At 49.8% G+C, this 27,933-nt stretch overlaps 1 protein-coding gene and 1 non-coding gene across 4 annotated transcripts in view; both read right to left on the minus strand.

Moving 5' to 3' along the window:
- LOC149371500 (ankyrin repeat and BTB/POZ domain-containing protein 2) overlaps window positions 1–27,933 on the minus strand; it is a 98,297-nt gene that overhangs the window by 68,063 nt on the left and 2,301 nt on the right. The window contains exon 1 of one of the 3 annotated variants that reach the window (XM_089565746.1): window positions 15,724–16,144. The exons of 1 other annotated variant lie outside the window; for it this stretch is intronic. The gene's annotated coding sequence lies outside the window, so the exon portion shown is untranslated. Of the gene's footprint in view, window positions 1–15,667; window positions 16,145–27,933 lie in introns of those variants that run through there. One more of the 3 variants, XM_089565747.1, reaches the window with a different exon arrangement.
- Window positions 21,088–21,160, minus strand: TRNAR-CCU (transfer RNA arginine (anticodon CCU)). The gene has a single exon. It is a non-coding gene; the product is annotated as a tRNA-Arg (tRNA).

Below are 27,933 nucleotides of genomic sequence, written 5' to 3' on the forward strand. Positions count from 1 at the left end.
CGTCAGCCACGCTTGCAAGTACGGACGCTCGACGTTCACAACTACACCACGTTTAGGCCGGGCCTTAGCACTGGCGCTGCCAATCTCACTCCGATGACGCAACCTTTTTGAGAGAGATAAAGAAGAAACTTTGTTACGACGCGCTACCAACCGTCGATGATATCCTGCGCATTTTCGAAGTCTTTCGATCCTAAGAGAAACATAACTGCGCACAGCTGCACATAATCTTCTGCCAACAGCCTTTCGTTCTGCAGGTCACAGCTCCAGCGACGCATCGAGCACGTGCCCGAAGTGCAATGTTCGACATGGCGTGCGACTCTTGGACTCTCCAAGCTTCAAATGGGCTCAGAGACGCTGCATGGGGAACTCCGGATTAATTTCGTTTATAGGGCGCCTGTAATCATTTCGGCCACCTGGGATTCGTTCCCGAGCAGTGACATGCAGCTAGAATATACAGCCACTAGAAAAGGATTTCTGATGACTAGGCCGACGCAGGCGACAAGACACAAGGCTATCGTCGTCAAGATTCAACACCATTTCACGGACAAACGCTGCCGACCTTCAGCAGATCCATGTAAACAACTGAACGCCCCGAAACTGATGCGGGCGTCCTATCGAAATAACGTTAAGTACAGCTTGTGTTCGGGATAATTTGTTTTATGAAAACACTATTGTTGTCCTCTTTGTGTCCCTTCTTAACCTGCGTATGTCGTAACTATGCAGAGCCCGCAAGTGCTTCATTTGGTCTTAATCGAAAGTTTACCGTATACATGCATCACTGATGTGCGATGCCGCGTCTGTTTCACTAAACCCTCTGCAAGTATGGTCTCGAGCCATCAGCTAACTGCTTCTGTTCCCGCTAACACGTTTTGGAGACTCTTTCCCGCAATAGGAAATCGTGCTTATGCATTGACAAAGGCAACGACGCAAGTGGATATCATCCACAGGTGAGAAACTGTTTGAATAACGCCGTTGAGGTTACAGTGCGTACTGCAGTCGAGCCCACTTATCACGAACCTGACGGTCGCGCGGATTGCGTTCACTGTATCCGAAGTTCGTAGTAAGTGGACTTTCCATATTACGGCCAAAAATAATAATTCAGACAAAGCTGGTGTGCTTTCTTTTAAACGTCACGCCCGCGATGACGTCGCGATGTCTGCTTCTGCTCTGGAGATCCCTGACGGCGCTTTCCTAGCTGTTCAACAGAGTAACGAATTCCTCACGGAGATCCTTGCTGTCAATAATATGCTGTTCAAGACACTATACAACTAACTGCCGTTGAACTGTACACGGTTGCTATAGTGCTAGGCCAGCCTGCTCGTTACCGCGTTCTTCAGGTTCCATTAGTTGGAAAGTGCTTACACTTCGCGTACAGTGGCATCGTCAGTTCGTGGCTCTGCGATATCGACGTTACCACACGCACAAATGAAGTCACCGCAGCCGGTGATAATATAGCTCAGACCAGTTGTGCATTAACGCCAAAAGCAATTGGAACCGAGGAAGGCATACGGGATTGCTTCCACTTTTCTTCTTTTCTTTTTCTTTACATACTCATCTTACGGAGTGGCTTGAAGCGTGTGGAGGCTCCCAGTGAAGCAGACTCAACCGCACCGCGGCACGAGTAATGCTTTGCGTAATTGCCGCCTTCGCCAGCTGCCACCACATCGTAGCAGGGCACTACGCTGACATCCAGAATTATAGCGCCCACGCAACGAGGGCAAATGCGCGTTAACCTTGGTGCTGACTCTGGTTGGAGAAGCGAGAAAACGGCAATTTTTAAAGCAAGCTACGGCGTCCATTGGGCTGAGAGAGACGCGTCAAATGTGATCTCAGGACTGACGTTTAAGATCCTACCTGGTTAGTCAGCAGCCGCTCTCGCCTACTTGCATAAATTCAGTAAGTACAGGCTGAACAGAAAGGACTAAAAAAGGCAGTAAAATGTCCTCTAACGCATACCCTTTTACAAAAAAGGTGTGCCCTAGACGACAGATTGCTCCCTTTTTATTCCCATATATATGCCTATTCGTATTTAGTGTGTCTCTGCAGGAGGACAGAGAGAGTAGCCCTTTAATGCAAAAAGCAGAGAATTTAGCTGGTGTCTAATAATCGCTTGCATGCTACTCTGCGTGGGGAAGGGAATTTGGGAGATAAAGGCCGAAAGAGAGCGGTGCGGTAAAGGTTAAATAAAACAAAAAGGGTGGAAGATAAAATGCGGCCATTAAGCCCGCATCCATCAACCCGGCGTCTGTCCATCACCAGCAAGGGCCGACTGAAACGACATTTGCAGGTTGACTACCGGGACGGTTGGCATTTCTTAACGGTTAAGTGGACAAATCAAGCCAGAACAACTGACGTCCTGGGACGCGGTCCAACGTGCACGTGCTTTGGTTCATGGCGTCGCAACGTGAAAAATTTGGTAGACACCGCAGAAGACCATATGAGGAATTTTTAGATATTGAGCGACTGACCGGGTGTGGCCGACTGGAGACAGTACCGATCTTTTTTTTTTTTTTTTGTCTGAAAGCTACAGGCCTTCACGGATATTTCTCTGTGGTAACTGTGTCGGTGTTCCGTCAGGTTAAACTTCGCGACAGCACTTTGAAACTTGTGGTCGTGTTTTCACGAAGTCTAACACATGCAGTTATAAAAATATAGTTTAAAGATGTTCAAATATTGATCACAGCAACTCTGAGTGAAGAGCCTCCGTTCTAATTCGATATTGCACTTCCAACACTCGTCGTATACACATCACAAATGGTGCTCTCTCGAAAGTGGTTACTAACCGGACTATGTGTCCTTTATGGTTCAGGCCGGTCGTTTGTCCCGGAGACGAAATTAAGTTCCTCGTGCCCTGCAGAATAAAGCACCCACTGGTTTGAGTAAAAAAAAGAAACCCTCCCTTAAAGGGCCCCTGCCCACCCCCGGGCAGCAGACACTCTCTACCTCTCTTTGAGCGAGCCTCCTCTCCTTCTATTCCCTCCTCGAAATTCTTCTCTCCCGCTCCTCGTCGAGTAGGCTCGGCAAGGCAAAATCACCCCTTCGTTCTCCGACGTAAGCCGGAGGCGTGGTGTCTGTGGAGTGCGTCACAGGGTACGTCATGGCCCCGCCTTCAATAGAATTCTTTTCTTGGTTTTTGCTGCTGGGTCTGTTCGAGGGGAGGGGGGGGGGGCGCTGCGGGCGCGCACACTGAACGATCGAGAGGCGCGATCGGCTCGACCACCTAGACTTGTTAGCGAGCGCATCCTTTCATACACCTGTTTGTCATTCCCAGTTAGCCAGCCACCTTTTCATTTTTTTTAGGCCTCCCCACCGCTTCACGAGCGGAGGGGCGGAGGGGCGGAAGTCGGTTCTGTTCGAAACACACGGGGAAGTGCGGGCCCGGCAACCGCCCGTTTGCTTTTCTTCATGTGTGTTTGTGTTCTGTGTGTTTGTGTCTTTTCTCCGCTCCGAAGCCCATGTCGTTCATTGGAGTCAAGGCGTACGCAAGATGTATGTATGAAGGATAAGCGGTGTCTGTGCGGAGCGGTCAAGTGGGCGAGCGAGGGAAAGGCTCTGCTGCACTACTAATAAAACCTTGTTTTGGGGGGCTTGCATAGAAGAAAAAAAACTGAGAAGGGAGCGCGCACGCAGAGCGTCTCGTGACGTGATCACGGCGGGGGGGGGGGGGGGGGGGGGGGGGGGCGAACCAACTCCCTCAGTTTTACTATTTTTTTACTTTTTATGGCTAGGGTTCAAGGCTGTCGCCGCACGCTCCCTCCGCAGTTTTTTTTTTTTTGTTCCTTCATGCGGGTTTGTAGGTATGAGCCAGAACAGAAAGCGCTGCTGAAAGCGTTGTGCAGACGACGCGACGCCAAGGCTACGCCCAACCTTCTCCCGTCAGTCAGAACGATGCACCAATGGAGTGCCTTTAGCGAAAGTAACCCCCCATGACGTCAACGGGGTTCGAGTAGTGGGGCGGGCCGTTTTTGTTGAAGGAAAGAACGAGCGGGCTTTGATTTGAATTTTCGCAGCTTTTCGGGGCGCGCATGGCTCTAGTATTTTGCAGAGGTTATCTTCGATGCCTCATCTATGCAGTGGGCTTGTTTTTCAAAAATGTCCAAACCCTGGGCAGTGGCCCTTTAAAGAAGAAAAAAAAAACAGTCGTTACGAAATTTTCTTCGCACACCTAACAAGCATTCTTCGTAGCAGTCAAGATTAAAGAACACTGCGTATTCCGTTCCCCGCTCTCTGAACCACGTCAGTCTTACCGCTCAAACGGCCCGCAGGCCCCTCGCTTAAAGTCTGCGGCAAGAAAACACGACTATAAACAATGTTTTCCAACCGGACTTGTTTACGTCGACCAAAGTTGTGCAACACGAACATCGATGATCCAAATGGCCACTTTCGACAGCCAATTTTTTCCGAGGTACGCGCAAGCCTGCCATTCCCGGAAAGAATTAAGAAGCTCGATCGCCCGAAGGTTGCGTGCCATTGCTGCTCCCGAGGATAACCCGCCATTTCACTAAAACCATGCAATATATGGAAGTCCAATTTGTTGGTCCCGACTCCCATCCAATCTGAGGTGAGAACAAGCACGACCTTCGGGCGTTGCAGCCAACTTGAAAGCTGCTTTTTTGTTCGCTCCCCAACCAGACAACGATACCCCCAGCACTGCGCTGCCCTGCTTATATCATGGCTTTGAAGCGGGCTTAAAAGGCGCTGGCCACCACCAATGGCTCACTTCAAAATCCAATGGGGAGCGGCTCTTTCTACCCGCCACTAGTGTCCCTATATGCTCCCTGCGCCAGCATATACAGGAACACTACCCAACTTCATAAATCGCTCGCAGGTCACGCTCAGAAAATAACTGCTATGGCGAAGACTTGCGTGAAGAAGAAAGTTATTACAACAGTAGTATCCTGCCAGCACTCAGCTATGCAGCTGTGTGACGGAGCGGTAAAGCGATGCGCCACTGCCCCGGTAGGTGGCGTTTCAAACACAGCCAACGGTGTGGCTTGTAGGACTCTTCCCGAGCAACCCCTCGCAACCAATAGTTAACTGCCACCCGCCACGGTAGGCAGGTCATCATGACGTCACAAGGCCACGCGACCTAGGTGGCAGGTAAGACACCTGCTTTTCTCGACACGCCGACGAAGCCGGGGTTCCCGCTGCATCCTTATAACGCTATCGCGTTAGTAGGATCCAGCCTATAGCTATGTTACTAAAGCATATAAATGTTTGCCTTAGTACAACACTTAACGACAAAAAAGGAAAACCGCGCTTAAGAAATTACACACAGGTGGGCAAATCGCTGTTGCCAAAAAACGATAGAAAGTAGCACAAAACATTACAAAATGCAGGAATTTCGACGTAGAAAACAATAAAGTAGCTGTAAACTTAAACTGAGTGAAGAGCAGCTGGCTGTGTAAAGGAAAAAGACAGAGGTAACGTTAAGATACAGCAGCGTTGGTCACGCAGCGATATCCCATCTGATATCAAAGAGCAGGAAATGAACTGCGGAGACCAGTTCACCGGTGGTCACTAAGGGTAATGGTGTTACGCTTATAACGATTTCATTTATAAGCGGCCTAATGGTGACGATGACGATGATCCTTGATGCTGCATGGGCCAGTGGTGACAACACATGCACAGTGCAAGAAAACTCAGCCGAGGAAAGAAGTTGCAGAATGCGTGCACATGGGTCACGACGGCACGCAAGTTCCTCCCCGATTCTCGTGAAAGGAAAGGGGTGGCAAATTCGGCGCGCATGCGCGAAGAATTCGGCCCGGAATAACACGGTGTGAACTCTGGCGGCGCGTCCCGATTCGAACGGTGTTCCCTCTTTTTCCGCAGCAATTATCCGTCTTTTATACCGGATTCGCACGCCGCATTGCTGACGTCACGGCCTCTGGTTCTCCGCATCGCAGCAGCTGCGAGCAAATATCCTTGTGCGGAGCCTGTCCCCGTTCACGTCGTGTCCTGAAAGGGTAATGCAACGTGCACGCGCCTACAATCGTTTTGCGTCTCCACTTGCAAAGGCGGATCGGGGCAAATGGGCTTGCATTAGAACGCGAAACAGGCGGCTGTTCGGCACGGGGCAGCGTATTCAGGACGCCGGAAAACAGCTACAGCGCCGGCGGGTGTCTTCTAAACGCTGTGTTGTCCATAGCCTCCTCCTCTATACACCTCGCCAGAAGGACCTGAGCGAACGAAAGAGCTGACGGTCCAACTATGTCGTTCACCCTTATACTGTTTGCACTTGCAGTCGTTATTGATGCAAACATTTTCTTCTCATTTTCAATACGATGGCATTAGAGTTGTCGTCACCGCGGTGGCTCAGTGGCTATGGTGCTCGGCTGCTGGCCCAAAAGACGCGGGTTCGATCCCGGCCGCGGCGGCTAGAATTTCCTTGGAGGAGAAATTCTAGAGGCCCGTGTACTGTGCGATGTCAGTGCACGTTAAAGAACCCCAGGTGGTCGAAATTTCCGGAGCCCTTCACTACGGCGTCTCTCATAGCCTTAGTCGCTTTGGGACGTTAAACCCCACAAAACCAAAACCAAACACCAAAACCCCGCCGATGTGTGGGGCCACGAAATTCACTGATTGGTCAAGAGATGCCACGTGACCTTGTGACGTCACCACAACCTGCCCTGATGATGGGAGGGGGTACCGGAGTTTGTGTAGAGCACGGTGCGATTTTTGGAGGGTAGTCCGCGAGCTCCACGTGTCGTCTGTAACTGGAATACCCGGTTTAGGAGCTCCTGAACAATTGCCGCAGCCGCTACACATGTTCAGTAGCGGTACTTAAGTACCTCCGCGTGAAATGCACTTCTTTCATCCCTTTGTATAAACCGCTGTGTGCAACGAAATCGGATCGTGTCCAATTATACACTCTTCGTTATTTGAAATTTCGTTTTTTTTTTCTCATTAATAGGTGGTCACTCCAGCTTCGGGTTCTATATTTGACGGGATATCGTTAAGGAGTTCACGTCGCAGAAAAGTCAGGGTCGGTGGTACTGTCACGCGAAAATCCTGATTGGTCGATAGGGTCACGATATCTATAAACGTTGGTCACGGCCACATGACCTCGCGCGGGAATTTCAAACCCAGAACGCTCACGTGAAAGGTGAAGTCACGCGGAGTTGACACACGGCATGCGTTTTAAAACACGACATGCAACGCGAACTAAATGTCGCCGCATGTCTCAAATGCTTTAACTTTATAAAATCATTGATATAAAAAAAAAGTTTTGCAGGAATCCCAACCCAAGACATGTCGGTTGTGATCCAGACACATTACCGACTAGGTCACGCAAGGCATGTCTTGCGAGCAAGCGGGAATTTATGTGTACATCGTGTGGTATTTCACATAAAGTGGCATCTTGTGACTATATGCTAATGAGTATAGTATATGTGCAATTACAGAGGACCACAGACCGCTATCGCGTCATACCCGTAAGCTTGAGTGAATCCTAATTCTTTTTTTTTTCCTTTGCTATTGACATTACGCTCTGTTAACATTTGTATGACCATCCTGCTTGGGCCACACCAAAGCCTGCAGTATCGAACAAATAAGCAACAAACAAACAATAAATAATCCTCTTTTTCTCTGCAATCGGTGACTGCCACCATAATTAACATTGTTTTGAAGTGACTGCCCTGCAGTGCAAGGTCTTTCCAGAGAGGGCTAGACAAGGAGGGGTTTTTCCTCCCTTACTGAAAGACGGGAAGGCTGCTTATATATCGTCTCGTAGCGATAGCACTGCAATCAGGTGAACGTTACACATAATTACTACCACGCTAAAAATAAACGCCCTTTTTTTCATTCGTTAATCTATCTTAATTATCGCCCTGCAGTTTAAACGCAGCCATTTCCGCGGTCAGATTATACTAAACGACCGAACCCGACGCCTGTTCAATTTCTTCCCCAAGCCGCCCGGTCCCAGAAGCCGCAGCCTATAGCAGCGCCACACGGCGGGCAGTATCAAGGGCACGCGCAGCGCTCAGACACGTCCACGTGCCCGCTGCCAGGCTTGGGAGCGACTCCGCGGCGTGGCGCATCAAATTGGCTGTTCGCGTGCGCGCGCCTGCCTAATGGCATCTCCATCCCTGGTCAGCCGGGCGCATTGTTGGCGCTCGTGTTCATCCATCGACGGCGTCCTGCAGGCGGGTTCTCAGTCTGCGTGTAATCGCCCGAGAAAGAGCGCCCTGGCTTCCGCCCAGCGCCCAGTCACGCTATGCCACGTGCACAGCCCTCTGCGGGGTCCCTCCGCCGCGGACCGTGCCGATCCTGCCACAGAAGCTGCCCGACGGTCGGCCGATGATGACGCCCGACCGGCCTTGCGGCGCAGGCAGCATCAGCGGTGCGCAGCCTCTCGAGACGCCGCAGGCACAACATTCGCGAATGCTGCGAATACGTTCGCGAACGTTGCGAATGCTGCGCCTCCGGCACATACGAAGGCTGAGCCGGTCACGTGCGCGAAACTCCAGCAGCAGCGGTTGTGCTGCGAGTCAGCGTTTATTTATTTATTTTTCTTTACGTGTGTGCGGCCATGGGTGTAAGGAGCTCACGAACTTGGCGCCCGCCACCAAAGGGCAGACAATGGAACGCTGGCACTTAGCTTGTTTTATTTTTTTTTCGGACTGTCTTGAGCTAGCAGCGAAACCGCCTCCAGGCGCCAATGAAACTACGGTGTAAGCGCGGGCAATTAAATACAAATGCGTTAATGAGGCGGAATGCAAAGTGGGCTTCTTCCGGCATGGAGATTAAAAAAAAAAGCCTTATCTTTCGCCTTTTTTTTTTTTTCATTTGTGTTTGCTTTCTTGAATCAATTAACTTCTCACAGCAATGAGCTGAGGACCGGATGTGTCCGCTGCTTTCTGTGCAAAATTATTTGAAGTCGAAAGAAGTACACGCACTGCTTACTGGCTGCAAATCTATTCATCTAACCTATTCGCCAGCAGGAAAAGAAAGACTGAAGAGTTTTTACGGCCATTCTGTAAGCATATCCGGTCAGCTGGCGCAGAGCTTCTGCATGTCGTCTCTTCGAAGTGTTGCTTTGATGTTGCCCAATACCCCAATCGACAAAGCCAAACTGCCCGATAACTGATTGTGGGGGAGATCATAATCATCAGTCCGGTGACGCCCACTGCAGGACAGAACGGTATCCCACTGATCCTGACTTAAACCTGGCCGGCGCCAGCAGAGGCCCCATATCCCACCCAATGGAAAATTTGCTCGGCTCGGCACCGGGAAACGCGAACATGCACACAAAAACGGAATCACAAGGGCACCAAGCCTGCTTTCAATAAGCATCAGGTGAGAGTATTAGTGGACACTATCCGCCGCAGTGGCTCTGTGGTTAAGGCGTTCGGCTTCTGAGCCGTAGGTCGCAAGATTGAATCCCAGCTGCGAATGACACGTTTCGATGGAGGCGAAGTGAAAAAACGCCCTTGCGGTGTTGTGCCATGCCCGTTGGCGTTAAAGAAAACCAGGTGGTCAAGATTAATTCGAGGACTTCCGCCCCGTACGGCATGCCGTGCTGCCTTAGCGCAATTTCGGGACGTTAAACCCGACGTACCATTAATCGCAATGTTAGGGAGTTTTAGAAAAGGGGGGGTGGGGGGGGGTGCTATCGGTTAGGGGGATATGGGAATATCGAGGCGCCAGTGGGCATGAGTGGAACAGAAATCCGGAAGGGGAGGGGGAGGGGGGGGGTATTGTTCCGCGCATGCGCACTATCGTGCCTTTATTCCGTTATCCCCTTAAAAGACAAGTTCCCCCTATTCTAAATGTCTCTGTTGTGTTGTCGCGAGGTCTACAATAAAGAGGGAAGGGGCTCTAGGAAATAACGCAAAGCACAAATGGAAATAAAAAAATCAGTACAAACGCATATGCGTGTTTAGAAACTGCCGATTGAGACTACATGATCATAAGAGCAAATGAAATTCTACTATTCCACTCGAAGCCTTCCTTTTCCCAGTCCTCCAACATCATCTAGGGAATACAGCGCGCGTTCTATAAAAGAACCGGCGCTACTCCGTACCATTAATTCCTTTTCACGAAACTCAATTCGCAGCCAAGTCACGTTCCCGACGCAACGCGCTACCGTTATTGTTAGTTCCATGTCGGCACCGCTCAGTTCCTCATAGACACGCTGCTTTTTGTAAGAAAGAAAAAGAAAAAGAGGGAAAAAAATTGTGAAAGAAGACGAAAGGGGAGGGGCCGCTTAAGCGGGTCCGACCCGTACGCTATCTAATGATGCGAGCAAACGATACGATGATGACTAATGGCGCAACACAACTGATCCGCTTGTCGAGCAGCTCCTGAATGAAAACAAAGAAACAAACAAGTAGTAAGACGGCGCTCTGTTGGGAAACCATGCAGCGGCGTCGAAAGAGGAGTTCGAACGATGCCCGACCTCTTAGGCAAAGAGAAAAAAAAGAAATGTTCAGCGAAGATGCTGGGAAAAAGGGGAGCTCGGTTTTCCGAGCCGTTACAACCTCGGTCTGCTGAAGAAGTCCGTTCTTGGCTCTCGCAAGTCATGAAAAGCGGCTAGCGTGATTTTGCGTTCATTTCAGCGAAGCAATGCAAGAATCAACGTTCATTCATCCTTATTTGTATGTTTTTATTTATTTGTTCGCTTGCTTGTTTAGATCTCCATGTAAGTTTAGGTTTGGTTTGGTTTATTGGGGTTTAACGTCCCAAAGCAACTCAGGCTATGAGAGACGCCGTAGTGAAGGGCTCCGGAAATTTCGACCACCTGGGGTTCTTTAACGTGCACTGACATCGCACAGCACACGGGCCTCTAGAATTTCGCCTTCATCGAAATTCGGCCGCAGCGGCCGGGATCAAACCCGCGTCTTTCGGGTCAGCAGCCGAGCGCCATAACCGCTGAGCCACCGCGGCGGAGCTTCCATGTAAGTTTAACGGGTTCGAAATTTTATTACCAGTGTACAGTAAAGCATGCCTGCCTCTTTGTGCAGGCGTGTGCACGCTTGTGTGCGTAAGAAATGTTTATGACATCTATTGCTATCATTGGAAAATATATACGTGCAGCTTTTGTCAAAGATACACAGCCCATGGGCTTGGCTTCTATGCTGTGTGTAGCAGAGCTCTTGTAACACCCGTGGCAAGTCCAAGGCTAAAGAGTTGTGGAAGTCACAGCGTACGCGCGATTCCTATATCGAATAATAGAGCGGGCACGAAAAACAACAGACTATAAAGCCGTACGTGTTATGACTCACAACAGCTCAAAAAAAACGCCCAGCGACATAACAGCACGGTGAAAAAACAGCCCCGCGACAAAACAGCACGCCGGAAAACAACAGCACGGTGAGTGAGGAAACAGCACAGCGCAGAACGACGCCGCGTTGCGAACTTCACGAACTCTAATCGAACGGTATAGTGCAAAAAAGCTAACTGGTTCTGTCGCTGCATTGTTTTGTCATTTTGCTGTTTTTTTTTAATCGGCATGCTGTTTCCGGTGTGCTGTTTTACGGCGTGCTCTTTTGAAGTGTGCTGGTGCCGTTTTCTGTGTGTTTTGACACTTGCTATTATATCTTCTGCTGTCCTTGCGTGACGCAAGTCATGGAAAGTTTCACGGAGCAGAGGATCAGGAGTGCGATTTCTGTTTCTCTTCCTCTCAGTACACAAGTTTTCTTAGTAAATTTAAATTCGCCATCATTTTTATTTCATGACACCTTCTGGGGGTGCAAAGGGCAATTGAGCGATTATACGATTTATAAAGCCGGTTTGTATCAAAGCCGCCTTACATCGTACGACGGACTCAAACGCCTAAGGACTGCCCCTGCGTAGCATCAATTTGAACTGTCGGACAGCGCTTCTGAAAAGCAGCGCATCACTCAACACTTGTTAATAAATCGCAAATCAGTCGTGATTGAACCGAATCGCGTTTTATTCTGCGTTTTGAAATTCGACGCCCCAGCTTATCCACGTAAGCTTCTTGCATACTCGACATAATTTGACATCTTTTTCTTTTCGTTTTTTTTTTTACACTTAGCGCGCTAGGGCCTGCCCTAGCCGACCCTGCGGATATGTAAAAAAGGGGCGGGCCTCGTCTAGCCAGGAAATGACATTCAGGAATTCGAAGCGAAGGACGAAGGCGGCGCGCACATTGCTTTCGAAACGCAGCTGCCTTTCTCTTTCAACCCGCTCCGAGTGCTACTTCTTTTTCTTCCTGAAACGCGTTTCTGCGTCAGTTCTGTGCAGCGGTGTGGCAGGCGCAGGGCACGGCTGCACGGGTAAAAAAAAGCCGCGCGCAGCAACCTTGCGAGTCTTGTTGCGAGTTATCCGCAGCCCAAAGCTGGTTTGATTAGCAAGAAGTGTGGGTTATCGCTTCAGTGAGCGCGTAAACAAGCAAGAACAACTCCTCAGCGTTGTATAGGAGCTTCCAGCTTAGCTCCCGCGATGCTGCGGCGAATTAGATACGACACGCGATGCAGCCTGGAAGGGGTCGCAAGGCGTGCACATACGACACTCTCACGCACGTGAACACGCGGTCCTCCATTTGCTTTCAGCAATACCGGAAATCTTCAGACGTTGGCAACCAAGGGAGGCGCGCCACGCAATCCTTTGGCAGAGGGTGCCTCCAACCGTCGTTAGGTCGGCAGACACCATTTTGTTTCGCAAAGTTTCCGTGCACATCCCGTATGGACATCAATCTTTAATAATACTGACATTTGAGCCGGTTGGTACAGCGCCTATGGTGTCTGTTCTTTCTGCGCCCGTCGTCTTTTGCGCTGCTACCCCCCCCCCCCCCCCAAGAATTTTTTAAATAAATTTCTAAATGAAACAGAGCTCCCAACCTGGAAGCTGTTCTGAACGATCTCTGGGCCCGAAGCAACCGAAAATGCGGCCTTTCGGTATAGTAACACTGTGAAGTCACATAAGTGAGCAGGCCTGTTACTCAAAATGGCGTAGTTGACATCACGCTAAACACCGCGCGAAGTTGAACGTCGAAGCAAACTATTTGAACAGCTTAACTTCGCTCCGCCGCCCGCAAACAGATGTGCAAGGAAAGGAGCTTGTCTCAATGTTTTGTTCCTCCAAATCTGAATCACTCAATGCTTTGCGGTGCCCCGTATGTGACGCCTAAATGTACCTCTGGAGATGAACGTGGACGTAATAAACCTCTACTGGCCTTTGCAGCAGAGGATAAATTTGCTTGGTGTTCTTGACATCATCTTCAGCAGCGCGACCAAGCTTTCTCCACCCATTGTGCTTGCTTATTCAAGGTTCTGAGCACGAATAACGTATACCGCTAAAAACTTCCCCGCGTTATCAGCACTGCAAGTGCTAATTTTGCTTCCCCAGAAGATGAACAGAACACGTGGAGGATTGGTCTTAGCAGGAAACATTCGAAGAATGAAAAAAAAAAAAAAGAGGGGTAGGGTGTAAGGGAATAATATGTGGAGAATTGGGGTTAACAGGCAACGGTAGAAGAAAAAAGAGGAGGTGAGGAGGGTGATGTCTTTTCGATTTTTACGGCTGCGTACAAAGCAACGCAGTATTTTCATTTTACGGTTAACAACTGAGCTTTGTAATCACACTGTCGACAATGTGTACAAATTTCCTCTTCGAAAGTGGCCCAGTGTAACTGCGACAAAAGTGCAGCATTTTCGGTCTGTGTAAATACGAACAGCAAGAGGAGCATCTCGACTGTTATTAGGCTGCCCAAACACCGTTAACTGCGAGTTAGTTGCGCGAAAAACAACAAATTTGTACCGCACGGCTATTATAAAACTTAATTAATCGGAGCCTTGGTTGTCTCTTTTAGTCAAAACAAAAAAAAAAAAAAACGGAACTCTCACCCTTCAGCAATTTGCGCCTCGAGGCAAGGAGAATATTTCGCGTCTTTCCGCCAAACCCAACGTAGAAAATGACGAGACTAATGAGATTTCAACTAGAGCTCCATCCACCGTTTTGGGTGCGGTAGGCGGAAAACAAACATTGACAAGTTCACTTCATAGCGCACATGACCCCGTGCACTTTGGTCTTTCCTCCTCTTTACTAGTAATGCCGACGCAGCCAAAACGCATCAATCTAACGTGACCAACGTAAGCCAAGTGGTTAACGCCAAGCACAGGCGCCTTGCAGTTCAGGAAGGAGTTCGGCAGATTTCACAAGCCTACTAGCGGCAACAGAAAATTCAGTCAACTTCGCATACTGCAGCACAAGGCCTCTTCCCGTGACCTCCAATTGACCGTGTACTGCGTTAACTGAGATCTCCCCTACTCGATAACTTCGTAATCTAATCTAACCAAATCTAACCTACGCATCTGACTTTGTACTGAGCGCCCTGCTATATTAACGTCATCTAGTTAAGGGACCGTCAGTTATCAAATCACTATACATGTATGAAAACTGCCTGCAATCGTCATGAGCGAGAAATTTGTAATTAGATGAACACGCCGTGTTTTTCAGCGAACAAAGCGTTAACAATGCGCGGTTTATATGGGAAAGCCCTTCCCAGCCACCCCTTCCATGAATCCTCTCTATAAATCAATGCAACGTCAACAAGCGTCGTCTCGCAGCCCTTCTGCGTGCGTGAAAAGGACTTGGCAACGATGAGCGCTTCCACGTCGTCGAAGAAACTATGTAACGGGCTTCTAAGGGCGTCGTAACGTGATCCCGACGACCGTTAACGAGCACGAGGACAAAAAAAAAATGAAGAAACAAGCATGCGAAGCTAGGCACCGGGTGGGGGGTCTCGATGAAGCGAAAACATGTGCGTCTTCTCAAGATAGCCCTGTCCGCCCGTCAGAGCCGAGTGTCAAGGCCGGCCGGCGAGCAGCAGTCTACTTGATGGGCGGCAGCCTTGACTCCTCCCGCGGCCAGCTAGGAACGCCTTGACGTCAGCTGCGCCAGGCATATATGTATGTATACCCATCACGCCACACTGCTCCCATGACGGAAGGCCGGAGATGTTTTCGCCTCGACATTCCGCGCTGTCGCGCAGATGTTTGGGAACTCTTCAAGACAGAACGCCGGCTACGCACTGTGTCAAGGGGTTGAGAAACAGCGCGAGGACGCGAGCGGACGTAGAAAGTGAAGGAGGTACACGTCGCTCGAGAATGATGGAAAAAGCCAGCAGAGGGCGCTCGAGACAGTCACCATACCACAGTGCAGACGCGGGAAGCATGGGAATGGATGGAGGAGTGGTGGCACAAAAGCAGGAGAGTGATACCAGAAGATGTTTTAAGGACTCGAATTCGATGTAGCTTAAATGCTGTTTGAATTTGAGTTCGCAAGACGGGTGAATTCCGAGACACCATTGGTCAAAGCAAAGCAAAACGTTAACAGTTGAAGAACTCCACGTGGTCGAAATTTCCGGACCCCTTCACTACGACGTCCCTCATGGCCTGAGTCGTTTTGGGACGTTAAACACCCCGAAACCAAACCAGAATGCGGCCGCCGTGGCCGGGTTCGATGCCATGACGTTGTGCTCAGTAGCCGCCCGCTATGGTCAAAGTTCTACTTTATACCTGTTGTAAATCGAGGTCCACAGACCACCCAAGCCTGTCGACCAAGCAATGTCGGTGACTAAGATGCACTTTAGATATAGCTTCGGTGCAGAAAAAAACGACAAAAAATCCAAGTCGTGACGGTGGCGAGTGTCTAACCTAGTTCTACTTAGCAGTGAATACAGGACGTTAGTGAAACATACCTACAATTACAGCATATCGATACAGTGTAGAGCCATACTCAGCTGCAGCCACTCACTGCTTTCGATGTGTCCGCCTTCAGACGTACGCGAAATTCGAGAACAGCACCGACTACTGTACGAAACAGCCGTAACGCTTATCCAGCCTCGAGCACACCCCAAACTTGTAACTCGTCGCAGTAAACAACCGGGTCCCCGTCCAGTCGCCACCCATAACAGCATCATCAGCAGCAGCGAGACCAGCAGCAGCAGCAGCAGCAACGGCTTTCGCTTTTGGAACGTGGACTCCGCGCGGCGTTTAACATTCGTCGCGCGTGTCAAGGCTGGTCTCCTCGGGCGCGCACCTCGCGGGCCCATCAACGAAGAAAAGAAAACAAAACGAAAGACAAGAAAGGCGACCGCGAGTAGAGCACCTGTTGTCGCGCGGGCATTGTTCTCCGCTGCGAATGCCTGCGCGTGCGATCCACGGCCGACTACTCCCCTCACTCTCTCTCCTCTTCCCTTCCCCACTTGGACACTCAGCGGCAGCGGTTGCAGCAGTAACACCATTAGGGCCTGCCTCCGCCACGCGCGAGCTACGCCGTAACACGTCCCCCCCCCCCCCCCCCCCCCCCCCCTTTTTCAGCCACCAGCAGCGCCGCCATCTCCAGCCCGCATCGCCGCCCCAGCAGCCGTTGTTAGCCGAAAGGGAGGGTGTGGGATGCTATTAAAATGCCTGCGCAGCGTGCTCCCGCGAAAGTGCTGTGACCCGCCAGCACGGCGTCGGACTTTCTCGGCGTCCCGCAAGGAGACACAGCGGCGGCTGGCTGGAGGGGAGAGAATGCGATGTGCGCGAGGCGGAGGGAGAAAGAAAAGGAAAACGTATAGTTAAAAGGGGCAGACTTATTGGCGTCCCATTCATCGTTTTGTTACTTTTTTTTTTGCTCTTTCTGTCGCTCCTGCCTTCTTTCCCCGCGGTGTGTTGTTGCCCACAAGGGTCCAAAGAAGCGCGACATTAAAGTGGAGCGATTAAGAATTCCCCGGGTTAAAGGCTACATACGACGACCCCGGCGGAGATAAGGCAGAGGAACGGGGCTGAGCTAGGGGCTTATAGGAGTGACACAGGGACACGATAAGGAAGCGATTACGTGGGTAGCGGCTGTTTTGGCCAGAGACCGCCTGCCCCCCCCCCCTCTCCTTTCACGTTTTCAGAGGAGCACCGCGCTTAGAGTGAGAAAGGAAGAACAAAAACAGACAGAGGGAGAGGGGGAAAAGACTTGAAAAGAAGGTGGGCAGGCGAGGAAGATAGAAAGTGGAAAACGACTCACACAAACTTACTTGTACCGGACGTCGACAGGCATACAAAGGAAATCAGGAAAGCAAGAAGAGCTCACCGAACGAGGTTTTTGTTTATCTTCATCCGCAAGGACTACAACGGACTTGATATAAACTAAAAGCGAACAAAGAAAACCAACCGAAGATAGCTTCAGGGGCCTAGAAATGTCGGCATCACCCTGTAGCTCCAAGTCCGCCGTTACACAACACCATCATTCGCTCGGTCTCACTCGCTCGCTCCCTCCGTCACTAACGATAATGAGCACCAGTGGACACGGGGAATGGTAGGTTCTATCACTTAGATAAAAGATAAAGCGCTGAAAAGTATTCGTTCATAGGGCAAAGAAGCTGAAGCCTCGTGGGCTCAGGAAATGGCACATTCTAGCATAGATGAAGCCAGAAACCATGACACTGGAATGAAAAGTAAGATAGTTTTCGTAAGGAAGAATTCCGTGGTGTGTTGATAAAGTATCGAGAGAGCAGCAGCGGCATCAGCCACAGATTCCCCTGCGACTATGCTGAGCTGTGAGTAGGACGAAGGAAGAGGGAGATAAGAAGGATAAGTCTAGCCACAATGCGAAAGGAACGTCGAACGAAAGTGAACGCAGGCGGGAAGCCGAGGCGGAAAAAGAAGAGTCGCGGAAGTCTGAAGACAAAAGGCAAGAAGAAATGAAAAAGCAAAAGAAGAAGCAGAGGTGGAGAAGAAAAGCGCCGGAAAAGAAGAGAGTAGAGCAAGGCAAGAAAAAGAAAGCGAAACTAGAACTGTCGGAATGAAGGAAGAAAGAAAAAAAAAATAAAGACGAAGGGAAAGAGGAGCAAGAAGAGAGGCTTCGCGCACACGCCAGAGCGCGCGCTTTTTCTTCCCTTTACGCGCGTTTGCGCGCGCATTCCGTTCCGCCAAGCGCGCGGCGCCCCCCGCGTCTCCCGCCGCAGCGCGCGCCGCCTTTATCGTTTCGTGCCATCGGAGGCACGTAATCTTTTTTTACTCCCTGTCCTGTCTGCAGCAGGGGACCCCCTCCCCCCCCTCGGGCAGCAGCAGCTGAGCGCGCGCTCACAGCGAGAATCACCCGCGAACCGCGGACGACGACGCGCCGTTTTTACGTTTTCTGTTTCCGAAGAAAACGAAGCGTTTCCCCCACGGCGAAGACAGACGGAAACCGATACCCAGAAAACTACTAGCCGGTCGCGTGATGCCAAGCTGTGAAACAGCGGGGAAGGCAAAAAATAAAGGAACAGAGAAGCTCCACGCGGGGACAGCTAACCGGCGTGGAATGAGCGCTGGCACGCACGATGGGAACAAGCGGAAAGCATTTCCTTGGCAGCCCTTATGCGTGTGCGCGGAAACCGAAGTGTTTCGCGGGTTTGCTTGAAACCGATGTCGGACTGAGTGCGGTTGCGGCATATTAAGGAATGTGGAGTTGATGTGTATGTAGCCTGTGGAGATATGACGTGAGAGGTAGAGAGAGGTATACGTGCCACACGCGCAATAAAAGCGATTAGGAAAGACGAAAACAGGTTTCCGAACAAAAGAAGCGAGTTTTGTAACACAATTTGCTAGCAGGAACTAAACGTCGCGTAATTCCCGTCGAAGGTCGGCTCAAAAACATCTAGTTGCCCGCAAGCTATCGAGGCTAGCAGACTTTTTTTCTCTTCTGGGTGCGGACGCCAGGAAATGCAACCAAGGGATAATAAACGCACGACAGTGGAGCTGAAGATGCTTCTGCAGTCAGTAAGAGCGCTGATTCCTAGAAGGCAGGTTCACAATTCGCAATGTGCTATTTGACTGGAGACTGGAGGAGTCTTCGTATTGACAGCAATTATGCGGCATTTAATCAAGTTCAGGACTCCACCTACACCGGCAGCATGTCTGACCTTGAACGGTATGCACGAAGCTCAGGACATGAGAAGTGTGTATATATACGACTAAATGAAATTAACAACAGACGGCGCTTTTTGCAATAGTTTAACGCATATCCCACGCCAGCAAGAGTGACACTTGAAGAGGAAAACCTGAGCAACACCATCCCCAAAGCAAAGCCCATGTTTTTATATGGGCTAAGCGGTCACCCAGGTAACAACAATATTTATACTAAACACCAAGGGACACTACCACTGGGCACTACTGTGCGCAATGAAGTTAGTGAGTCTTCGACTACCTAGATGGCATGGATCGTTGCGTTGACACTGCAGAATCCGGTCGCCTAGCGAAAGTAAGAAAAAGAAAAAAGAAAGGACTAAAGTCGACGAAGCAACAGTACTCTTGCCTACCTGGTGCTCAGTGACTTTCCGCGCAGTTTTTTTCTTTCTAATTTTGTTTCGACATCGCAATCTGAGGCAATTTATTTCCCCGCAGTCATGGAACGCATCGCGCCGTCTCCTAGAAATGTAAGGCGAGCACAATAACCCCTACTTGCCACAAGAAGCCGTTCTCACGGGAGCTCAGCTAAGTGCCGGCGATATTCATCTTTACCCCCTCCCCCATGGACTTCTTTCCTCTTTCGAGGTGCAACATCACTGCAGCGATAGTGCCACCAACCCAAATCCCAAGGGCACCACACAGTGCAGCAATAGAAGCCGGGTGCCTCCGTGGTACAGAAGGAAGAAATAAGGTCCGGCTCTTTGTTTTTGTTTTCTTCTTCGCACGCCACAAACGGACGGCCTTGCATTCTCTCCGCGCCCTGAGCGCATTCGGTCGCCTTCGTCGTGACTCGGAAGCGGAGGTGGTGCACGGCACACCGGCGCACTCACGCAACCGGGTGGCACGCCGGCAGTACGGCGCCGGGCAGCTAAGCTACCACATGGGCGAAGAACGGAGGAGGGACGGGGGCCGGTGGCGCGGGAGGCAAGGGGGCCAGAAATTTGTGTTCTACAATGCGGAGGAATTCCACCCTACGCCCTTCTCCCCTCGCGGTGTATAGCATCACTTAAGCCTGCTCTTCCCACCAGCAGAACCTAATACCCCTCACCCTGCCGCCACAGGGGCTGAGGTCCGGCCGGGGCGGAGGATGGGTACTTACATACTACATTCGATGGAATCGTGGAACGCGCATGTAATGCCGACGCATCAGCGTCCGAAGACCTGCGAGCCGGCCTTCTCGCGGGTATGCCACGCGCGCCCCCAACAACACCGGGGGAGAGAGGAGGATGCGGTGGAGGAGGAGGACGGAGGCATTTTATTTCTCGGCGGCGGGTTCGGTTCGACCGGCGGCGCGCGGAGGAGGAGGTCACGACCTTTCCGACGCTTGCGCGCCAGCCGGACGGACCAGCGTGCTTCGACCTCCCCTCCCCCCGCCCTCCTCGGCGGCGCACGCTCCTCAGGAGTGCGGGGGTGCTGCCGCAGTTGCCAAGCCGCAGCGGCGACCCCCGATGACCCGGCGGCCTGATCCCGGATCAGCCGCTGATCGCGGCAGCCGCGCCGACGCGGTGGAGCCGTCGGCGGCGCTGCAGCGATTGCCCCGTGACCGCCGGTCGCGGCAGTACGGCACGCCGAAACGTGCTCGCGCTGTGGACCCTGTGGAAAGCAGCGCGGTTGGAAGACTTTCTTCGATTCGACTCCGAAGGGTTAAGATTTCCGACTCTCGCAAGGCGGCAGTTGGGGTTCAGAAACGAGGATGCGGTTCCGAATGTCTGAAAATCAGCCCGGAAATGAAGCCAGCGCGTCACTCTGCATGCGAGCAAGTGGAATTAAGACTTTTGGGCTCTGTTCTGTGCGAATAAAGTGCAGACAAGGGTAGAGGTGGCGCTTTCATTTTAGGTGTGAACGCACCGAAAGTCTTTAGCAGGCCTTCGCCTGTTTGTTGAAGCGACACGCGGGCTACATTATAATTCCGTCAGAGTGCAGCTTCCCCACTACTATGGCGCTTCAGCTCGCCCAACGCAGTACCAGTCCAGTGTAGGGCAGCATCTACTCCTTGTACGTACATTACGCACACTGTACTATACTTATAATGTGTCTTTTTTGTCGTCTTTTAGGAATGGTGGTATCATATGTTGAGTAATGCGTTCTTCATTTGCGCGGTCAGGACAACGGTGGGAGAGAAAAAAAGTGCAGGAGAAACGCGCTTAAAAGTGACTGACCACCTGCTCAAAAATAAAAACAAAACAAATGATACCCTCGGCGGGATTCGAACCCGCAATCCCCGGTTTAGGAGACCGATGCCTTATCCATTAGGCCACGAGGGCGCCCACTTCGAGAGGCTGATGGAACAATCAATGGCTTCATGGCATGTTACCAGGCCACAACCATATTCCAGAGCCGAGCAGACTTCCCAGCTCTAGTTTAGTTTAGTTTATTGGGGTTTAACGTCCCAAAGCGACTCAGGCGTCCCTCGTAGCCTGGGTCGCTTTGGGACGTTAAACCCCAATAAACTAAACTAAACTAGAGCTGGGAAGTCTGCTTGGTTACGCACAGGCGCCAAATAAAAATTGAAGGGAACACTTAAGCTCCGCCTTAAGGGTATGACGTGTTAGCTCGAAGGGTTAATGCCCATAAGTGCAGAATTGGTCATTCTCTACTTAACATTCATAGATCCGTGGGAGTCCTCATACCACTCCCGGCGCAGTGGTGCAGCGGTTAAGGATGCGCCTACCTGCGATGGCAGGAGCTTGTTACACCCAGGGTGCTCTTGACGAGCAACCTCTAGCGGTCAATCATTAAGTGAAGTGTCACCTGCTACGGTGCGCGGTTTGTGCACAATTCGATGGGCAGGTTGTGATGACGCCGCAAGGTCACGTGACCTAGGTGGCCCACCTGCCTCCTACAGTTTGCTTCTCTGGGCATTTTTCGCGTATTTTTTGCTCGCGGTCAACGACATCGACGACGACGCCAGATTTTGTGCGACACCAGCTCCTTAACGCTCTGGCGTCAAAATCGTTCAGGCTGCTGACCAACGCGTTAAGGGCTCCACTCATGGACCTTACTTTCATATCCAGCACTCTCGGTCACAATTTACTTGAGACCGACGTTGAGGACGTCATCTAGAATTCACCGAGATAACACCTCTTCGGAAGCGCAGCAGTGGTGTAGTGGTTTGAGCATCCGCTTCGCTTGCGAGAGAAGCTCGGGGTTCGGTACTCTCTTTTTCCAATGGGTACAAACAAAAGCTTTCACCTGGCCTGATACTCGGCTTTTCCGCGGTGATGTGCTTTGAGGATATTTGGGGCTTCCGGATTAATTATAAAATCCAGGTGAGTTCTTCGATGATGTTATTGATGTCTCAGCGTAGGAGTTTGTTTGTTTCTGGCCACATCGCAATGCTGTTAAAGCGTGCAAGGGCCGAATACCCATCCCTCACCTTAGATATTACGCGGGCGCCGAGTGCAGTAACGCTTTTTTTTTTTTCCAATTCTCCCTTCGCGGTCTTCTGCAGCTCACTCTCCCATAATCTACCATTTGCTAGTTACAAGCTTTGATGTCACAAGCGCTGCAAAGGCCAGTTCTAGCGGTTCAAAGTTATCATTCGAGGTACGAATCCTTACAAGATAAGCCCCCAGTCTCCTTAACCAAAGAGTGTGGGGCGGGAGGGAAAGAGATAGTTTTAAAAAAATGTGATTGTGCCCGGAAGCACCGGGGAGAGTATGGGGGCTGTATTATACTTTTGGGAGCTCGTCACAAGGCACGAAGAGCATAAATCTTGAAGCACAAGGATTGCAAGCTCTCAAGGAATAATTATGACATAAGCAGTTCCACATGAATGCGGTCGGGTGTTTTGCAGACTTCCATACAAAAATCCGACTGTCGTGCGCAGTCGAAGCTTCGATGACACTGTGTGACGGTACATACGCGTTTCATGCGCATAAGATTAGCTACATTGAATAGAAAGCTATACCGTTTTCTCTGAGCGATACAAAAGATCACTAAGTATTTTCCATGCTATAGTACTTTGTATGCAGACCATGACAGAAGCCAACAGCCACAGAAACCAAGGGGCACAGGGGATTTTTAATTAATTTATTTATTTTGTGGTGTTGATCAATTTATATTACTGAATATGTTATCGCTTAAAGCTAATTGATCAGAAGAAAAAACAACCACATGCCGCCGGTGGGATCCGAACCCACGACCTCCGAATTACGCGTCCGGTGCTCTACCGCTGAGCTACGGCGACGGCTGTCAAACCTTCTGCTTTCGGGGGTATTTATGTTTACAAATAACCTAACCTTGGGAGTGTTCACCAGCGCCACCCACGTTCTTAAGCGGCGGACGTAGCACGTCCTGAGTTACCGCTGATGTGACGTAGAACGTCATCGAACGGCGAGGGTGGAAGCTGTGTGAGAACACTCTTATGCTTCCTAAGGTGTCAAGGCTGCCAGAACCGAGACCCTCGTTAAGCAATTAAGCAGACAAGGAAAGGGGAATGAGGGGCTCGTTATAAATATGACAGAAGCCAACAGCCACAGAAACCAAGGGGCACAGGGGATTTTTAATTAATTTATTTATTTTGTGGTGTTGATCAATTTATATTACTGAATATGTTATCGCTTAAAGCTAATTGATTAGAAAAGCAGAAGAAAAAACAACCACATGCCGCCGGTGGGATCCGAACCCACGACCTCCGAATTACGCGTCCGGTAGTTCACGAAATATATGCATTCATTCTACGGTGCCGGACAGTTGGTTCAGATACCGATGCTTTAAAGGTGTTTCACTGTTCTGACTGGCAAGTCTTTCAGGCTCCAGCTATCTCTTTCAAGATAAGGTTCACAAAAAAAAAAAAGTATTGTTCCCGAACAATTCTACGACATTACAGCGTGTCCACGCCAGCACTTCGAACCCCTACACTAATAGATGGGAGAACACTTACAAAATGCTACCTTTGACAAGAACGTTAATTTTCCCTTGATGCAAGGACCCAGAACTTCATGATCAAAATGCGCACGAATACTGCGAAGACAATGAAATGAAGCAAGTAGTGTTTGTGCGCAACGGGGCGGTAAATTCCGGTGGAGTACCGGTCCCGGTTTACTCCGCTGAGAGGACACTACAGAGTTTTAGCACCGCCGTATGGTAAACACGGTAGGTAACTGCTACCGCACGGAAAATTTGACTAGGCAAGTCAGGCGACGGTGGCAGCAGCAACGCCTCACAGTATTAAGGCGAAATCCTTTAATGCCTTATCGTTGTCGACAGGAGGCTGTCAGCAGAGGTGTCACGCTTTTCTGGACAGACCAGAAAAAAAATCTTTGTGCACGATGGGATTCGAAGCACCATCGTTCCGTTCCGCAGCCGAGCGTGCTAATGGCTACGCTACTTCCTGCCAACGCATATGTAGTTCTCGTTGTCTAGGACTCTGGAGAGTGCTTGCAGAAAGGCGTCGAATCAGACGTATGCCTCCCAGACGCCCTCCAGTGTCTCCAGCATTTAAGATTCACAAACAATTATGCACTTAATTAACATCTTAACCACACATTAGTGACACAAGCAGCAACACCGCGCTAAAGACTGTCGCCTCACCACACTTAAGGTCAACAAAGTGCCCCCTGAATTTTTTTGCCGTACGGAGGTTCGGCTGTGCTAAAGCTCCATAATACCAACACACGCACACACAAAAAAGTACACTCAGTAAGAGGGGCGAGCACGCATTCTCTCTATTCTTAGAGCCTGCCACATGCACACATCCGAGCAGCAAAGCCGGGGAACCACCGTTATCGCGCCAGATCCGGCACGGCTGTCATTGGGGTCACCAGCATGCACAGGGGGGGTCCCCTTCGCGATAAGCCCACGTGGAGGGTGATCTGAGAGAGGAGGCATGCATGCGCTTTCCCCATCCAACGTCTCCTTCTCAAGTTACAACTTCACGGCTGCCTCAGATCACCCGGCCACATCTGCTGGGAGCGAAAACGTAGCCACATGTGTTGAGCGGTTTTAAGGCGAAAGCCTTTAATGGCTCATACTGTCGTTCGTTAATAAAGCGCGTCACACGCGTTTAACTGGGGAACTAAAAGAGATAGAAGGAAACCAAAGGTTGCTTCAGCCAGAGGAGGAAAAAATGAACCTATAGGAGCCAAGTTTGATGACTAGAATAATTCGTTAATTAATTATAGGCAAAAATGTCGAAATAGCGCGGACATCGATATAGCCACGGGAACGGTGTGACGTTACATTCACCGGATGTCGTCACGGCATAGTGAAAATTGTCACAGAATGGTCTGAAAAAACGTCGGATTTGTGTCAGATTAAATGGGAAAATGTGTAAATAAGCGTAATTAACACTTAAGATCGCCGAAGGATGCATAATTTGGGTATCGATATAGCCACGGGAACAGTAACGTCACATCCACTGGAAGACGTCACGGCATAGTGTCCTCGGCTTTCGCCTCTCAACACTTTAATTGCCAAAGTGCGCTTGAAATTTTTGTCGCTTGCTTTAGAAGTGCGCATCTTCGGAAATGAACGCAGGGGTTGTAGCGTTAGTATTTAATACATACAGAACACTGATTGGGCCGTGGAAGCGACGATGCTGGGTACGGGAAGCAAGCTGAGGATTTTGCCATCAGGCGCACGCTTAGCCCTTCATTTGAGTCGTGGGAGTCCAAGATATTTCACTCTGCTGACTTTTGACATGATTCAGCTGTAGCGCTGATTTACAAATGACCGGCGTCTTGAAAATTTTAGAGTCAATGGCGTCGAATTCCGATTAGTTAGGACTATGGTTGCACGAAGCCCGCGGGATAGCAGCGCATGTCTATATGGAAAGTACTGTCAGCAACGCATGAAACGCGAGCAAGAGAGCTGGTGTGCCAACACAAAAACGCCAACAAATCATCTCCTGGAGAGGAAATACAAGCGAGGTTGACTAACACTTCTAGAGGATAGACTTCGCGCCTTCGAAGTAAGTATATAATTACCCTCCTCTAGTATTGAGCTTCACTCGGCTGAGAGTATCCAATTTTGCTGTTCATGGTTCGACTGTTCTGTTCGCGTTGCATTTGTTGGTGACAGCACTATCATTTTAAGGAATTTCCAGTGACGATAGCATGGAATCCACAGTGCTCGAAATTTTGGGGGGAGTAGGGAGTTTCTCCCTTTTCTCTTTAGAGATTTGAAGTGGCATACCTACTACCGCAGTGCGCCTAAAGGGCCCATTAAAAGCCCTACTACCGCAGTGCGCCTAAAGGGCCCATTAAAAACCCCGTGCCCTGGGAACTTTAGATCAGCCCATCCGAGCAATTTAAACCAGCAGCGGCCAATGACGAGGACTTCTGACGCAAGGTCGAGGGTATTGCTGCAATAAATGGTACGCAGTTGAAAGCTTCACACAACAACGCCTAATGACTTAATGATGAGTTGCCGAACTTTACAAACAATGGATCGACGGAAAAGACAAATACGTTCAAAAGGCATCGTCCTATTGTTGGTGAAGTCTGACAGAGGCATGACCATCAAGCACCCTTATAAACTGTCCTTGAGATCAGCGTTTTAAAACGATAAGTTTGTGCAACGGCCCTCGAGGATGGCGATTAGTTGATGGCCCTTCGCGACGCAGAGCTTTCATGCACCACCTTCACAGGAATGACAGTATGTTACGTTAGCATAAGCCATTGATGGCAATTCCAACGTGGTAGAGAAGACCACGGCACACCATTTCACCAGAAGAAATTTCTAAGGTTTTTCCGCGCTTTTAACAAAATTTGAGACGGCGTTTCCCCGAGAGTCGACTTTTTCGATAAAAAAATAATAAAAGATATCTACGCCGAGTAGGGATGCAATACCAGTGACTAAGGGATCGCGCTGCATGAGCACGAGGTCGCCGCATCGAATCCCGGCCACGGCGGCGATCAATGGAGTCGAAATGCAAAAACATCTTTCTGTTTTACATGTCAGTGAAAAAAGTGGGCTGCTTGCTGCATTGCCAGTATGTCATAGAGCAGTCTACGCAGGAATTCGAAATACACGGCATAATAGAGCATAAGTGCATACGAACAAGACGGTACAACTTACAAGACCAGGAAGCAAAAAAAAAAAAAGGCAGTTCTGTCAGTCCGACGTAGGAAACTTGAGGTACGAAAAACACGGTCACAATTCACCAACCGTCACACGGCTGATGTAAACCGAAAATTCGCCTTAATTGTTGCCGATCGATATCATCGCACTATCTACTTCGATTTTTGCGTAAAATGCACATTTACTAGCAGTAACGGTCATGCACGTTGTTTAAATCGATCTCAAAAGGCATGAATGTTTTCGCTTTGTGCAGATTGTCAAGTTTTCTTGCTGCAATTCATGGCGCTCCTACTGTTCGTAATTATTTTTCTGCATATTTTTGTATTGTGTGCGCTGCTTTTATATTGAAAAAAAAAATAAAATGCGCCGAATCTGGCGCAGGGCCAATAGATCTCAAGTCAAGCATCTGAAAAGGCTTTTCGTCGGCACGCAATTTCCTGATGCTCGGCGAATTTTGAATTTCCATTTTGCGTGCCGGTAAAACTCGATTTAAGCCTTACCAGGACGGCCATGTTTTCAACACAACCGTAGAAGAGCTAAACGTGTTGTCGTCGCTGATAAAAAACGCAACTCACTATGACAGCTAATTTTTGTGTGCAGTATGAAATGCCCTTCTTTTTCTCATTATTTTCGCAAACTACACGGAAATGGCAAGTTGTTGAGAGAAAGAACTTTACTAAATTAGATATTTATTTTTCTCTAAATAAGTACGATCATTTCGTCGCGTGCATTCATCGTCTGTGCAAGACTTAACAATAAGATGTGTGGTCACTATGCAGTACCCGTTTCCCTCTCCCTTAAAGCCCTTTTTGAACTTATCCCAAAGTTAAGCCGCGGCACGAATAACAAGGGCTGAAAGAGGTTTAAAAATTATCGCTTCACTGAAACCACTGCTCAGAGTATTCTTGCGCGCTGTTTTCAGCTTCTTGCACTGGAAAAAATACTTTCTCTCAAAGGAATATTTTCGGTTAGAAATCAGATCCAAGACGATTTTAATGAAAACTGTTCAGTG

This window comes from Amblyomma mixtum, chromosome 1 (genome assembly GCF_055824585.1).
Source record: "Amblyomma mixtum isolate Tamu chromosome 1, ASM5582458v1, whole genome shotgun sequence".
NCBI lineage: Eukaryota > Metazoa > Arthropoda > Arachnida > Ixodida > Ixodidae > Amblyomma > Amblyomma mixtum.